We start from the raw sequence: 15,752 nt of genomic DNA on the forward strand, positions 1-15,752 counted from the left end.
TGGTTTCCTGATACCCGACCTCCCAGCGGCGGGAATGGGTACTAACCACCTGGCCGACCACTGCGTGTGTCGGAAGTTTTTAAATTCTGTCGGACTTCAGAAAATACAGCTTATATATATATATATAATATCTGCCAGGTAAGTATGAACCAAACTTTATTGTATCATAACAATATCATTTTTTTGTGCAAAGATTTAATGTTGTGATTTCTCTGCAGTCTTTGGGTGGCAAGAGTAATATCATGCCTTATTTTTGAAGTACAAAACCCTCTTCAAGAGAGTTAACGCCATGACGCAGTGTTGCTGAAGTTTCAGCGGTAGAGACGAAGGGAACATGTAACTGCGATGTGTGACGTTGAAGATTATATAGCAAACCATGATGAGTGGCATATTTGGAATTAGAAGTTCTTCATTGCAGGTGAAGTCGTTCTGCACTGACAAGGACTAGGGAAGAGGCTGAGTTTTTACTGTGAATAAACTCTGAATGTTTAATGCAGAAGATTAATCTTATTATCATTATTATTACTACTACTATATTCAGAAGATGACCCTATTCATGTGGAACAAGCTGCATATTCGTGAAATTCAAGCTTCTAGAGAATACGGTGTTTATTAGAAATGAGCACAGAAAGTAATGGAAGCTACAGATGAAGAAATTAATTATCAAAAAGAATTAAAAATGAAAGATATATTTTTAGAAATCAATAAATAGTAAATATCAATAAATAGTAAATAAAGAAAATTCCCCTCTCCCTTAATCTGTATCACGATCAGTAAACTGCTGCAGCGTGGGGTCTGCGGTGGAGGCTGAAACCAACATTCTTTGGAAGCTTGAATTTGAAGTCAATGCCCAGTGGGTTGTTCTTAATGTGGATAGGTTTTCATCTAGTGAAGTAATGATAAATAATTGTAATTTTGAACACAAATTATAGTACAGCTGAGTTATGACCAGCCAGGATTGGCAGCATTGAAGGTTAAGTTTCGATATGCAGTTGTATAGAGGCAAGTGATCGGGCAAAGTGGTTGGGTTTAGAGCAATGAAGAGAGAAGTTGGAAAGGAAGTTTTAGGATGCCCAGAGGATATTGGCGCACAACAAATGCCTATGCATTCCTTCAGCTTCAAAAGGACTTGATAGATTGACTGAAGTAGTTTGCGCTAATAGGTTCATATTTTTTGTCACTCGTAAGAATTGTTGTAATGCGCGGTAATATTATATGAGCTTTGGTAAGCTGGAATGAATCATCTCAGATTTTCATTACTGTAGTTTGCGTTTGTTGTAAGTTGAGACTTGTAATTTGTATATTCTGTGCTAGATACATATTCTTTTTGGCTTAATAGTGCTACTTTCATACATTATGTTCTTTTTCATGCAATTTAAATAATATCAGACCTTTGTTTCTTTTTGACAGGGTAACTTAGAAGAATGTTTAGAAGACCTACTTTTGTTAGTGAGTCCTGCCTCTTACATGGTAACGACATTAGGTTGCGGTCATCCGGTCCTCCAAGAAACCAGCGAGGCCAGTCCTGACGGTGGGGCCGACGTTAGTTTCCAAGTCATCGGGTCCATCAGGGTACAGTGTAGTATTGCAGTTTCAGATTGAAATTGTGGGAATTATATCTTGCAGGAGGAAACTGGAGCATACAATTGTTGGAGATACTGTGCTTCAATTTGCAACTGGTTTTGTTTTATTTTTTTTTTTTTGTTTGTTTTTTTTTTTTTATTTATTTAATTTTTTCAGTTCCAAGATTAGAGATTGCTGTGTCGTACTGAAAAAGATATATGGAAGAAAGAATTAAATATGTATGAAAATAAGTACAGGCAGTCTCCGGGTTTACGACGGTGGTTCCGTTTTTGAGACGCGTCATAAGCCAAAAATCGTTGTAAGCCAGAACATCATCATAAATCCCAAGAAAACCTTACTTTAGTGCTTTGGTGCATTGAAAACTATGTAAACTGCATTCTTATTGCATTTTTCACTAAAAAAAAAACCTTCAAATATTGATTATTTTGCATTTTTTAGTGTCATATTTCTTCTGCCAGATGAGCGTTGTAGGCGTCGTAACCCTGGAAATAATTTCTGATGATATAATTGCAAAGCGCCTTAACCTCAGAACATAGTAAGCCGAACTCCCGTCGTAACCCGGGACTGCCCGTATTTGCTGTACTTTTGAATGAGGAATGTATTACTTAGTATAATGCCGTGACAGTTATACTGCAGTGTTATTCACTATTCATGAAACTTAGTTGTGCCTGGGTTTTTAATGTCGGTAATTTTATTTTGCAGTGCCGAAGCTCAAAATGCATCATACAAGCAGGAAATTTTAAGCAAGAAAAAAATGCAAACGGTAAGATATTGTCCCTTTGAGGAGGATGTTTACGTATCAGTTTGTGGTTAATTAATTTTTGAATGACCTCATAGGTCCCAGAGCTTGGCCCTTGCCCTAGATTCTGTATCTCTCTTTAAAGCTACTGTGTCATTTTATTTTATGACTTCAATGCAAAAAGAATGCTAATTGCAGTAATTGAATCTCTCCCAGTAAACTTATTTGGAGATTTCATTTGGTGCTGATTGATCGATGTGTCTTCATTTCAGGTTGAAGCTTAGAGATTGCTCCGTAATTATGGAAGACATATTCTCTAGTACTCGAGAAATTACGCAAGACTTTTTTTTTTGTTTTTTCGATGCTAACGCTAAATAGATCAGTGTTTCCCACCATTCCCAATCACTCCAGATGTGTATAATGTCATGGTAGGTAGCGTTTGAGGTTTACATTCAGTTGCAAAGCAGTTTCACTAAACCACTCAATGTAATAAAGGTTCATCGGCAGCATGTATGATGAATGAATGAATAAATACACACTGTCAAGAGCAATTGTTTTTAAAATAAGGTGGTATTTTTGCTTGACAAGTGGATACTTATTTTTTCCGCTGCTTGATTTTATGTACAAGTTTTTGGAGTCTTAGAAGTATATAGTTTGCTGAATAATCATGAATTACACTTTGAAATTTTGGCACTGGATACTTTGGGTTCGGATGAAAATGTAAATGTAGTAGCTTGGTTAGCCTACTGTCTGTAATTTAATGCTATATGAAGCATAACCAATTACTTTAAATGATTTCATTCCTGTTTCAGTATGTTGTATCAGTATCCAGATTTTTTTCTTTGGCTCATGCACTGAAGTTGAGAAAGATCTCTTGTATTAGTTGGTTTATTACTAGTGTGGTTTTTATAACCACAGCTCTCTTATATTAGTTGGTTTTAGCACTCACATGAAACTTTTGCAAACACAGTTTTTATATTTGAGGCATGAAACCTATTTAAGATTATTGCAGACACCACCCTACCTATGAAACATTCAGATACAAACAAATGGGATTACAGATTTAAATTGGTGTTCAGAGAGCTCCCCTTTGCCACCCGTAAGTTCAAATTTGGTTTTGCACGTCTATTCTGTACATACATGCAGTCCTGTGTTATATGATCACAAGTAACACATGAAGATTGTATATCAAGAGCCAGCAGGAAAAAGGAAAGCAGCAGTACCTAGCGCTTTCGTGTAATCTTGATACACCTCCTGCTGCTCTTTTTTATATACTACTGTATGTACAGTGTATTGTGTTTTAGGATGAAAAAAGATATTCAGTACTGTATTGATTTCGTATCATACTGTACTTAAGCAGGCATGAAAAATACAGTAACGAACTACAAACAATTCATTGTAACTCATTTGTAAGTAGGGTGTTTGTCTGTGTTATGTTGTTTTACGTCCTCATCCATGTGAACTTACTTTCCTTCCATAGAGTTCCATCATGCTATCTGGAGGTTGCTGCTCACACCAAATGTACCTGAAAGACAAGTGCCCGTGATGCCACAAAGGTAAGAAGTATTCACAATAAAAAGACAGTACCCCAGGGAACACTAGAAGGCAGGTGTGGATAGGACACTTAGAAGTTACATTGAAACTTTGTTTGGAAATTTAAAGTGTCTCACATGGAAGGTATCATGGAAATTTAATTTTGAAATACAATTGAACCGCAAGGAATGAGGTACAGGGAAAACCTAACAAAATTCTAGAATGATTAATAGAAGTCATTGATTCTACATCTGGATTGGGCTGCACATGAGAATTCAGGAGCAAAAAGAAACCTTGTTTCCACGCTTTCATATTTTGCCTAAAACTGATTTATAATGTTACTGTTAGAATGCCATTTTTAACCCTGCATCTTAATGTAACACTTGAGCCCTTTTGAATGTTCCCTGTTGCAGTATTGATTCACTTTGTAATTGAGAAGTACTGTCTCTGTTGTTAGTTTTGCTGTTTGATGTTGGAAAGGGTGACTAGCCATATAAAAAGATTATTTTCCTGACTCCTTAATCATCTTATTTTTCCAGTTTAGAGTATGAGGTGTTCAGTTCTCAGTCGGCTCCATTCAATGGTCACATGATTGCAGACTCCCAAAGTAGAAGACTCAATCACAGTTTAATGGTTGCAAGACTCTCCGATATTGCCGTCATTGAGCTCTCACACTTCGGTACCCTGCAACTGTCCAATGCATCAGTTGATTCAAGGTTTCTGAGCTCCAAACATACTGAGTTCTGAGACACTTATGCCACAGGCCTCACAGACTCTCAGATGGGAGAGATTGAAGTCCAAGGTTTCACGAGATTCAGAGACTCTCACATTACTAAGCTCTCAAACTCCTGAGATACTTAACAACTTTGAGCCTCCAGCTATTCAGTTGCCAGAGACTCCAGTGTTACATCACAAGATTCTCAGACTCCTATGGTACAAGCTATGTCTTCAGATTCGCCAGCGTACAAGTTACGTCAATGCTCTGGTCGTTCTGAATGATGTTATGAAGGCTAAGACCAAGAACGTTCAGGTAATGTATAGAGTGTTTTACCTTTTTCACCCTGTTGGTTTTGCTTTTGTAATTTTCCCTTTAGCTTGTTTCTCCTGGACTGTTATACCAAAACCTTTCTCTGCCAGATATGTAATGCAGATTGTTTGTTCCGATAGTAATACAAACCCTCGGTCCTTTAACAATAGGAAGGTAACTAGCGGCAGCTGGGACGGTCGTAAGCTTCGAACAAGGGAAAACGGTAGTTAACTGCTTGTCCGATCGTGCGCGCGCCCGCGCGCCCGAGAGGTGAAGAATCACTTTTGCTTTCGGCCGCGGGTGTGAAGGACGTGTTCGTCATCGCTCTCTGCCCGCTTCATCGTCGTATGCTTTGTTTTTATTGTGTTTTCTACTAATGGTTTGTTTGACTTGAAAATGAAACTGTAAGTACACTGTTTTCATTTTCATTACTTAATTATGAATCACATGGAGCTATCGCCGTAGATGTGGCGATTTCCGCTCTTTTCATGAAATTGACTTGAATTATGTCTCGGTGCCGAGGGCGGGCGCACTCGCGCCGAGTCATGTATTTTGGGCAAAAGTGTGTAATTGAAAGATGTAAGTACTCTTTTTCATTATATTTTTGCCCTGTGCGTTCGTTGCCGAGAGCGTGATTGCGCTCGGCACGAGCCTCTTATTTGTATGAATAGAATGCAATGAAAGTGGATTCGCAATGCAGTATTCTTTTCATTTTCATTTATTAATTGCATCAAATTTAATTTTGGATCAATTTCCGCTCTTACCTGGAATTAATCCTTACGATTTATTTATATGTGAAAGTGAAAATCGCAAGTGCAGTATTCTGTTTCATTTTCTATATATTTTTATGATAGCATCATATTATTATGGATCAAGTTTCCGCTCTTACCCGGGAATTGATCTTTCCCCCTTTAAGTTCTATGAAGTGAATCGCAAGTGCAGTATTCTGTTTCATTTTCATATTACTTTTCACTGCTGTGCGGGGGTAGGGGAAGCGAAGGTCTGCCAGGAAGTCGTCGGAAAGCTCTCCCGCGACTCCCTTGGTATCCGATTCTTCGTCTTCTTTCCTGCCCCCCGCTCAGCTTCTTCGTTGTATGTATTTGGGGTCTTCCTTGAGTTCGGGGTGGGGTGGGGCATGTCTCCCCCCCATGCGTGAGGGAACCCCTCTTACTAATCTGTCTGTGCTACCGCAGGTGCTACATCCGTGGGAGACGACCTTGGACAGGTATGGACCACTGCGGCTGCAGGGCGTGCCTAGCATCCAGGATCTGCTGCAGCGTCTAGCGAGGTCTGGGGCGGTGACCTTGAGCGGTCTCCACTACAACCTCCACGGCCCGCTTATGCTGCTTCCCCCCGCTGGTCTACACACTCCCCATGCTGTGTCGGTGACGCCGTCTGCCGCTACTAGGGCCGGTCGCCGCCGTACTGAGGAGGGGTATGCCGCCGCCGCCTGTTTTCTTCATGTTGCCTGCCCCAGACTTCTGCTGTTCCAGCAGCTCGCCCCTGGACCGGCTGCCAGTACCCAGGTTCCCGCTGGCTGCCGATGATTCTACGAGGCGATGGCCGTGGCCTGCCGTACCTGTCGCTGAGTGGTTCCCGCTACTGGCTGGCTGTCCCTTCTGTGTTTACCGCTGCCGCTGTTCCTGCCGCTCCTGAGCTGGTTGCTGTTTCCTGTACGCTCCTGGTTCCTGCGCCTTCCCAGTCCCAGTCCTTCCGGACATGTGCAGTCGGGCCGTGTTGCGTTCGCAATAGGCGGCCGACTCCGGCCTGGATGGAGGACCTGACGACTGTCCTGCGTGAGCTGACGAAGAAAAGGAAGGTGTCATCTTCGTCTTCTGCTGCCTCTTCCCCTTCGACTTCTAAGGCCCATAAGCCGAAGAAGAAGAAGGCTGCCTCCCCCCCCCCCTAAGAAGTCTCCTTCGGGAACTTCTAAGGGCCCGTCCCACCTCGGTGGGACGGGGGGTCCTTCTGCTGGTCCTCCTGCTCCTTCGGGAGCGGGGCCCGTCTCCCCTTCCGTAAGGAAGAGATAGACGGGGACCAGAGGAGTATCGTTAGCGCTGGTACTTCCTCGCCTGGTGCTAGCGGCAAGCCGCTACGCCAGGTTCCGGCTCGGTCTCTCGTTCTGCGGGGGAGATCCCGAGTGTACGCTCTCCCTCGGGAGACCGTGCAGCCAAAGTTTCGGCGCCAGAGTTTCGCTCGGCGCCAAGACTGCGGCACGGAGCAGAAGGCTGGGCGAGAACCGCTCAGGTGACTCTCGCCAGGCCAGCGGCCGCTCTTGCAGCGACCAGCTGGTAACCCGGGTTTTCCCCCTAAGAAGACTCCTTCGGGAACTTCGAAGGGCTCGTCTCACTCCGGTGTGACGGGGGGGTTCTTCTGCTGGTCCTCCTGTTCCTTCGGGAACGGGGCCCGTCTCCTCTTCTGAGAAGAAGAAGACGGGGACCAAGGGTGTGCTGGCTACCGCTGGTACACCCTCGCCTGGTCTTGGCAGCTCTGCTGCTAAGCCAGGTACCGGCTCGGTTTCTCGTCCGCGAGAAGTTCCGAGTGTACGGTCTCCTTCGGGTGACCGTGCAGCCAAAGTTAAGACGCCTGAGTTCGCTCAGCGTCATGACTGAGGCACGGAGCAGAAGACTGTCGAGAGCCGCTCAGGTGACTCTCGCCAGGCCAGCGGCCGCTCTCGTAGCGACCAGCCGGTACCTCGGGTGGACGTGACGGTCTCTGACCGGTCCACGGTTGAGGCTTGGAAGAGGTCCCCCAGGTCCCCTCTGACCGACGGTACCAGCCTCGCTGGTACCAGCGGTTTTGACGTGCCGCGAGGACGCTCACTGGTCTCACCGCGAAAGTGAGCTCTGCAGGTCACCTGACCGCCGCTCCCACAGGGACCGGGCGGATACGGTAACCAGCAGCAGCTCGTCTGACGCACGGGACCAGGGTCGACGTGCTCAGTCGAGCCGCTCGCCACAGGTGAGCGGCACGGCCAGGCCTGCAGATCGATCCCCACCGCGGGTTGGTGATCGGCTGCAGCCCCCCACGTACGCTGGTCCTGCCAGCGAGCCGGGGGGGGGGAGCGTCAGGTCTGTCTCTCCACTATCTTCAACTTCCTCGGGACACACCGGGAAGAGTGAGGTAGCTAGGAGTGATCGTGAGAGGTTCGCCGCTCACGATCCGTCACGATTGCCGCACGTGCCAGGTATGGTCTTAGGACCAGCCAGGACGTACGCGCAAGTGATTGGAGGCGACCGTCAGGGGGGGGAGGGGGTAGCGTCAGTTCTGTCTCTCCAATACCTTCAACTTCCTCGGCATACGCCGGGAAGAGCGAGGTATATAGGAGTGATCGTGAGAGGTGCGCCGCTCACGATCCCGTCACGACGCCGCACGTGCCAGTATGGTCTTAGGACCAGCCAGGACGTACGCGCAGTGATTGGAGGCAACCGTCAGGGATCTGTTTGCTGGTCCTTCTTCTGAAGGAGGAGGGTCCTTGGGAGTGCTCTTGTTGGAGGGACTGGAACAGTCCTACTCCTCAAGACGCTGTAACTTCCGAGATTCAGAGTAACTTTGCCCAGGTTATTGCACTGATTCGTCAGCACAACGACATGAGGGAAGGATCGCCGCTCCCACCAGCAGAGCCCATGTCTCTGCTCGAGTCGTTTTGGGCCTGAGAGGGAACCCAAACCGACGGTGGGTTTGCCGCGATCGCAGCTTGCCGATTCTGTCTTGAACCAGAGTCTCTCGTCTCCGACAAGAAGGCTCTCTCAGTTCTGGCCGGGTCGATCAAGCTACTTACCTCCTCCTCTACTGCGACAGCGGCGTTACTACGTGTCTTCGGACACCGTATGTAAATACTCCTTCGGTCCTCCTGAGAGGTTTCGACCTCGACGAGGGACTGGAATGAGTCGGAGGACGTATCGGCTCTCTCCTGTCAGGTGTCGATCAGCCCCACCCCCAGACGACGTTCACAGTGGCGGCAGACCCTTACCTACAGTGAGAGTTCGTAACCCTCCTCGGGAAAACGTTTCTCCTGACGATACGTTTTCCCAGACTCTGAGAGGCCATCGCCGCAAGGCGATGGCTGCTCCTACTCTTCTCCAACTGCTAGTTCCACTGGGAAGGCGAGCGAGTATCCAATTCCTCCCCCATTCCCTCTCTCCTTACGGCTACGAGGGAAAGGGGAGGGATCCTACAGAGATTTCTCTGTAGGATCCCACGTTGGGGACTGCGCTACCGGGGGGACCTTCGGGTCCTACCTGACGTAAGCCCCGGTTGTTGAGGAGGGATCCTGCCCCATTCTCGATTTCATTTCTACGGGAATCGAGGAGGACCACCGTCCGATGTTCGTTTGACGAATTCGGTGGGGTTTCGCAGACTGCTTAGAATCTACGGAATTTCTAGCGCATTCAGAGTGTTCGAATTTTTTACGATCTCCAAACACTTAGGCGAGACCACGGTCCCAAAGTGAGCGAGACGAGAATCCCGATATGTTTACACGATAATCGGAACCTCGCCTATGCTCGAATTCCTGGAATTTCTAGCATTAGGAGAAGACTGTCTGCTGAAAAGAAGACTATCTCACAGTAGGCGACCAACCTGGAATAGAGAAGAACGACGGGAATATCCAGTTTGGCTTGAACTATCGTCTTATTATTCTGTTCACCATTGAAGCTTTCCTTCGAGGAAGACTTCTTCACTCTCTTTGATAGAGATCGAAGGTGGTCGCTCTCCAATCCCTATTTTGTTTTCTTGAAGAAAGAATTAGGATGGAGATCGTTGTTCAGAATCCTACAAATATACTACGTATATTAACCTCGCGACATGATTCTGCTAAGCAGTTGAATTGTCCGAGGGGTAGGCGCATATCCTAGTTACTCTACGGATTGCAACTTAGACGAGTATATTCTAATTGAACTACAACTCGGGGTTGCCTGCAACCTCCCAGGAGTTTCCAGTTTCAATTTTATATACCGTATATTTCGGCGTATAAGTCGACCCTTTAGCCCAAAAAAATCATGCCAAAATTAGGGGGGTCGACTTATCTACCGGTAGCAAAAAGTGAATCTTTATTATTTTGGCATATCGGTACAGGAATCTAGGCTTTACAGTTGGCTAATTAACAATGACACCCTTGTTGAGGTACTATGTATGTTAAATACCGTATTAAAAACATTTCACACTGAATACGAAAATAATAATACATTAGAATATCCATTACCTTAAATAAATGAAACAAATCAAAGTAACTTGAAGAAACCCCAATCGCACAGCAAGTGTAAACATTGCGTAGCTATTTGTAGTACAGTAATTGAGAAGGATGCGTTCACTCTAACAGTTTTTGTATTTAACCGGGGTATTGTTCAAAAACATTTTATGGTATGAAAATTTATTTATCTTTAAATAAAATAAAATAAAAAAATTGTATTTAATAGTGATATGTATTTAAAATCTTTCAAAATTACTTGAGTCATCGTCACTTGAATTAAACAATTCATCAGACAAATTATCATTCACGTTTTCATCATAAGGATCCCAGTTTGAATCTGGTGAATCAACCGCAGGTTCATTTTCCCTCAAATGAGCCTGTTTATGCCATAGAAGAACCAATGGTCAAGGAATATTCCAACATAATAATAAAATACTGGCATGACGTTTTAACAACCCAATCAAACATTAACTTGAGTGACAGTTTGTACATACATATATACGTAGGCTGTTATGCAGCGTTAGTTTAGCGCTTTGTTTGTTTACATTACACTCGAGTAACGTATCTTTCGTTTCGTCATTTCTAATCTATTTGCCGGTATTCATCTTTTATATATTACACAGATTTGTTAATATACCGAGTATATTACCTGTATTTCTTATGGTAAGTAGAGCAACATATGTACCGTAATAACATTCAGGTTATTTTATATGATACGTTTTACCCTGCTGCTTATTTTGAGCGTACGGTTGGCCTCACATTTTATAGGTCGACTAATATACACCCGATATTAGTTTAAAATCATTTAAAATTTACTCAGATTGGGGGTTGGGGGGTCGACTTATCTTCCGGTCGACTTATACGCCGAAATATACGGTACTTATGGTGTTGTCACAACAACACCATTTAAGCTTTTATATTTACCGAAATTCGTTTCGCATAAATATAATTGCTCGAGCATATCTTTTTATGCTCGATGGTTCTATACCGAACGCATTCCTTCGTGGAAAGGATTACTTGGCAACTCAGGATGACGAGTCAGCGACAGCTACTGCGTATCGAATTGCCCGAGGCATTTTCAGTACCTGCTGCCGCTTCGAGATGTACGGTTGGCTATGTCTTTCTCACCTGCTTTGATTGAATACCAACCGTATCTCTGCCCAACAATCACGGACTTAAGTCTCTGATTAACGGGGATTCTCGCATACATGAATGACCATCTACTGCTGTGACGCTAGTATTCATCGTCTTCGGTATTGCAAGAATTTTAAACAGAGATATCTATTCGACTCTCATCTTTCTGTTTACCGCACGGTAACAGAATTCTGTAATAGTCTCTTGCTGGCATCGTATCTCGATAATGCGAATGATTTTTGCGGAATCTGAGTTTGTCCTCAAATATCTTTGTATTCGGAGGTGTGCAATTGTTTCATTGTTCACCCCGGATTAGCAGATGTATTGAAAGACATCGCCTACTCCCACACCTGCCAGCTCTACTTCCAAACGTTCAGCCCATGAGAAGCAGTTCTTCAAGCGGCTCTCCCCTGTGTTTCATTACTGAAGAACGCCCGCTTTCATTGCACACCGGACAGCATGAAATGGCGGTTTAGCGTTTTCAGTCATTTGTAAGCACAGGTTTAGAATCTTGAGATTCCTTCTCTCGATTCAGTTGGAAGACGTAGGTTGCATTCATTGCCTACCTTCGTCTTCAACGTCACATAGTGTTGTTTCTCCTTAAGCTGAGATTCAACGTCTATGAGATTTTCTTGCCATCAGGGACCTCGGTCCTTTTGAAGGCAATTGACTTTCGCCTTTTGAGATTATGCATTAAGAGAATCATCACCGCGCCGTCCGGCATCGGTGACTAACAATATATTATTTGTTTGGTCTCACGCATAACTCTTTAAAGGGCGAAGGTCCAGTGACTTACCCGGATGCTTGGACAACTTGCCGATTCCGAAACAGTCAGTCGGCAGCTGTCAGAGCGCCGAGTCAGTTACGAACTATGCTGTGGACTTAGTTCGGTTTGTTCCGAGCAATCATTACTTCGTCTTAATAGCTTGTCAGTATGAGTACTGTACATAACCAAAGTCGAGAAGAGGGATAGGTCATACGACTATTCCCTTCTTTTCGTCTTAGGTAACTGCATGACTTTTCTTGCGAAGTCAAGCACAAAGGGATGGGGATTTGTGACGCTCGATTTCGTACCGATCTTCGTAGCGAAGACTCAGAGCCCTTCGTAACTGACGATTGGTTCGAGTCCTTCACAATACCCTCCCTAATGGACTTCACCGCCTCCGATACGAAGGCTATGCTGCTTTGTCCTGTGAAGGCGCGACGGAGCTGTCTGAAGAAACTCGACACCCAGGATGATGTGGACGCCTCTTCATCATTCTCTCGCGTTCCGCAAGAACTTCTCCGTGGCGCAGGTAGTGAAGGCAGGGGCCTGGTCCAACAGGACCGCATGCACCTCCTTCTACCTTCGGGATATTGCCCACAGTTCCTTGGATCTTTTCCTTGGGAACCGTGGTGGTTTGCTCACACTTGTGTAGTTAACCCAGACCCTCGCAGGCTGAAACAGCATCGAGTCCTGGTGTGACCGTAAGAAAATGGATGAGTGAATGAGAGTGTGACTGGCTCCTCTTCCCATCTTTTTCTTCCCTCTACCTCTGGGTAGAGGGACACGGTCGTCACCCTGCTGGGTAAGGACAAGATGCAGTGAGCTACTCAATAGAGCACCATCCTATCCCTTTCAGTAAGGGATAGGAGTAAATATCCACACCTTCCTCCAACAAGGGGGAGGAAGTGGATGCCAACTTGAGACAAACCCATCATTTTATGATTGTCTCTTGCAAACAGAGGAACAAGTTCTTGCTTGCTGGTACGAAGAGATACGCTTGCCTCTCTCTTAGTACTTGGCCCAGAGGTCTGACCATTGATCCTGCGGTGCACACCCCGATCAATCGGCCAGAGGTTTGGATCCCTCCCTTGCTTCTTACGACCAGGAGCATCCAGGGTTGGACGCACCAGTCTGTTCACCAAAAAGACTCGGATTCTCCCACCAAGAAGTGAGTCTTCCTATTGTTAAAGGACCGAGGGTTTGTATTACGTATCGGAACAAACCTGAGGTCCTTTACCAATATAGTCCCGTCCCACCTCATGCCACCCCTCACTCTGCAACTTTTTTGCATGGGCCTAAAGCAAAAGTGATTCTTCACCTCTCGATCGGACAAGCAGTTAACTACCGTTCTCCCCTTGTTCGAAGCTTACGACCGTCCCAGCTGCCGCTAGTTACCTTCCTATTGTTAAAGGACCTCAGGTTTGTATAGTTAGGAAAAATGCAATTTTCGACAAATTGTCATTTTTGTCTGGTTTTATTTTGAGTACTGTACTAGAGTACTGTCTTTTTTTCTCTCTCTTTCTCATTGTTAACATTAACAATTTTTCATTTAATTTCCTTTCCACCCTCCTCTGTCTTGTGGACTTTCTTTGTAAATTTCCATCTGGTCTAGATCTTCATCTTATGTCCTTATACTTTTCTGTGATTTCTTTGGCCTTCCTACGGGACTTGGACCTGCTATCCGGGCTGATCCTCATTACATTCCTTGAAATGTATTTTTGAGCCACTGGCACCAAGTCTTTGTCATTTCCTCATTTGTAATTTGATCCACCACACTGTGGTCATAAATTGTCAAAATCTCCTCCATTTTTTTGCATCAGTGACTTTGTTGTCTGTGCTGTATGCAGTCCTGCAGGTATTATCTATGCATCATGAATTTTTGTTCCTGTTTAAATAATCTCTTTCCACTACATTCATGCTGTTTTTTACTTTTTCTTATTAGATTCTCAATATTGACTTCACAGTTTAGCGTTTCCTCAAAGTAATAGAAATGTTTACATCTTTGAAAACTTTCCCTCCCATGTGTTGTGTCCATTTTAACTATAAAATATCTCTCTCAGTTTATATTTTCTGATCCTTATCGTCTCATATGACATCATGTGGTCTTTGTGATACACAATACTGGTTCACTTCCAACACCTTTTTATCATTATCCATTTTCCTGCCTGGACTTTTTCTCGCCAGACTTCCGTATCATATTGCAGGACATTATTGCTATTGTTATTAATATATAATATATTATTTAGTTTACCCAGATCACTAAGTAAATCTCACAAAGCTAAAGATGGCAGTAACTTATTGATCACATATGTTCTGAATAGTTTTATACATCAGTTCCTGTGTATTTAAAGCATTATAGTGATTATTTTCTTTGCTTTTTATATATTGTCAGTACTGTTATAGTATCATAATGTCTTATATTATATTCATTTTTCTGTATTTTCTGTATGTTTTCTAGTTGCTTCAGAAGAGTAACCAACATCCCAACTTGAAGAGATCCCGTTCAGAAAAACCAAAGACTGCAGTGAAAAAGAGGTAAGTGTTACCACCTGATAACATAAACACCTATACTACATTAGTTAGATAAAGATTAGAGCGTGCCTCATCTACACGTGTTAGTATGTCGTGTTTGTGCGACACCAAACGATTTAGGTACATATAATTAACCTGTTTTTTTTTTTTTGTTTCAAGATGGAATTGTAGATGCTTCTTTTCGAGTCATAATGTGCTCACTTTCATTCCCGTGCTTTGTTGGGTTTTCCCTGTTTGATTTTTGCCTGCATGATATTATTAACAATTTCCCCTCATATTCCTGTGTGGAAACACAATAAATGTTGCTCACAACCACTGTTTACGATTGCTGCAAGCTTTACAACTCAGTGTCCTCCTCTTCTCATTTCCAGTGGATGCAAAATCTAGGGACACTAATGATTAAATGCAGCACTTAAACCTATCAGTGTTCCAGTTGTGACCAGTCCAAATTCACTTTTCTCTTGGGTGTTGTGGCATCCACAAGTGGGTAGCTACTGTTCATTCCTGGACCAGCTTGGAAAGGAATGCTTTTAGCTTTCTTCTTTAAAAAAACTACGTCAGCTATGTTTACCAAGCAAGAAGTTGTGTACTAGGATATTTGCTAACAGTGGGTTACAGCAAAGGTGTCAAGAACAATGACAGAAAACAATAAAAGTTGGAAATGTTGGCCCCACCCCCTCTCTCCCTTTCTCTCTCTGAATCTGCATCCTATATTTTCGTCCTGGCTAATCAAACTTTTGGATTCTCTGCAACAAGTTTAGTGGACTTAACTTGTATTTATTATCTTTAGATATGTTTACTTGAATTGTATCTAGTAGTTTGAAATACTTGTGACAATCTCTTTTTCCAGAACATTCTTAGTACAATGAAGAGCTTGTTTAATGCATCAGAAGTACCGGTGACCATTGCACACGATGTGCGCCAGAGAATTCAGAATGCCAGCGATAAGCGCAAGAGACTTCTGAATGCCAGCGATGTGCACAAGAGACTGAAGACTGCCAATGCCAGTCGTTACAAGAAGAAAAAGGGGCGTAATTGGAGGAGAAGGATGACTCGTGCCACATCGTACAAGGGCCCCGGTGTTCACGTGTGTTTCCCCAGACATTTCACAGGCTTTTGACGATAGTACAGTTTTACCTGGTCTGGAAATGAGGGTAAGAAAATCGTGAGTGCTTTGTTGTGTCCATATGACAAAAAATCTCTTTTAACTCCAACTCCAACTTGCTTCTAATTTCACATATCACTG

The 15,752-nt window shown here is 43.9% G+C and overlaps 1 protein-coding gene and 1 long non-coding RNA gene across 2 annotated transcripts in view; one reads left to right on the top strand and one right to left on the bottom strand.

Moving 5' to 3' along the window:
• The window catches only part of LOC135205112 (uncharacterized), a 298,672-nt gene that overhangs the window by 155,194 nt on the left and 127,726 nt on the right, over positions 1-15,752 (bottom strand). The gene's annotated exons all lie outside the window — the stretch shown is intronic.
• On the top strand, positions 4,757-15,571 carry LOC135204960 (uncharacterized). Its single transcript, XR_010312391.1, has 3 exons — positions 4,757-4,886; positions 14,433-14,509; positions 15,357-15,571. It is a non-coding gene; the product is annotated as an uncharacterized LOC135204960 (long non-coding RNA).

Source organism: Macrobrachium nipponense, chromosome 48 (genome assembly GCF_015104395.2).
Source record: "Macrobrachium nipponense isolate FS-2020 chromosome 48, ASM1510439v2, whole genome shotgun sequence".
Taxonomy (NCBI): Eukaryota; Metazoa; Arthropoda; class Malacostraca; order Decapoda; family Palaemonidae; genus Macrobrachium; species Macrobrachium nipponense.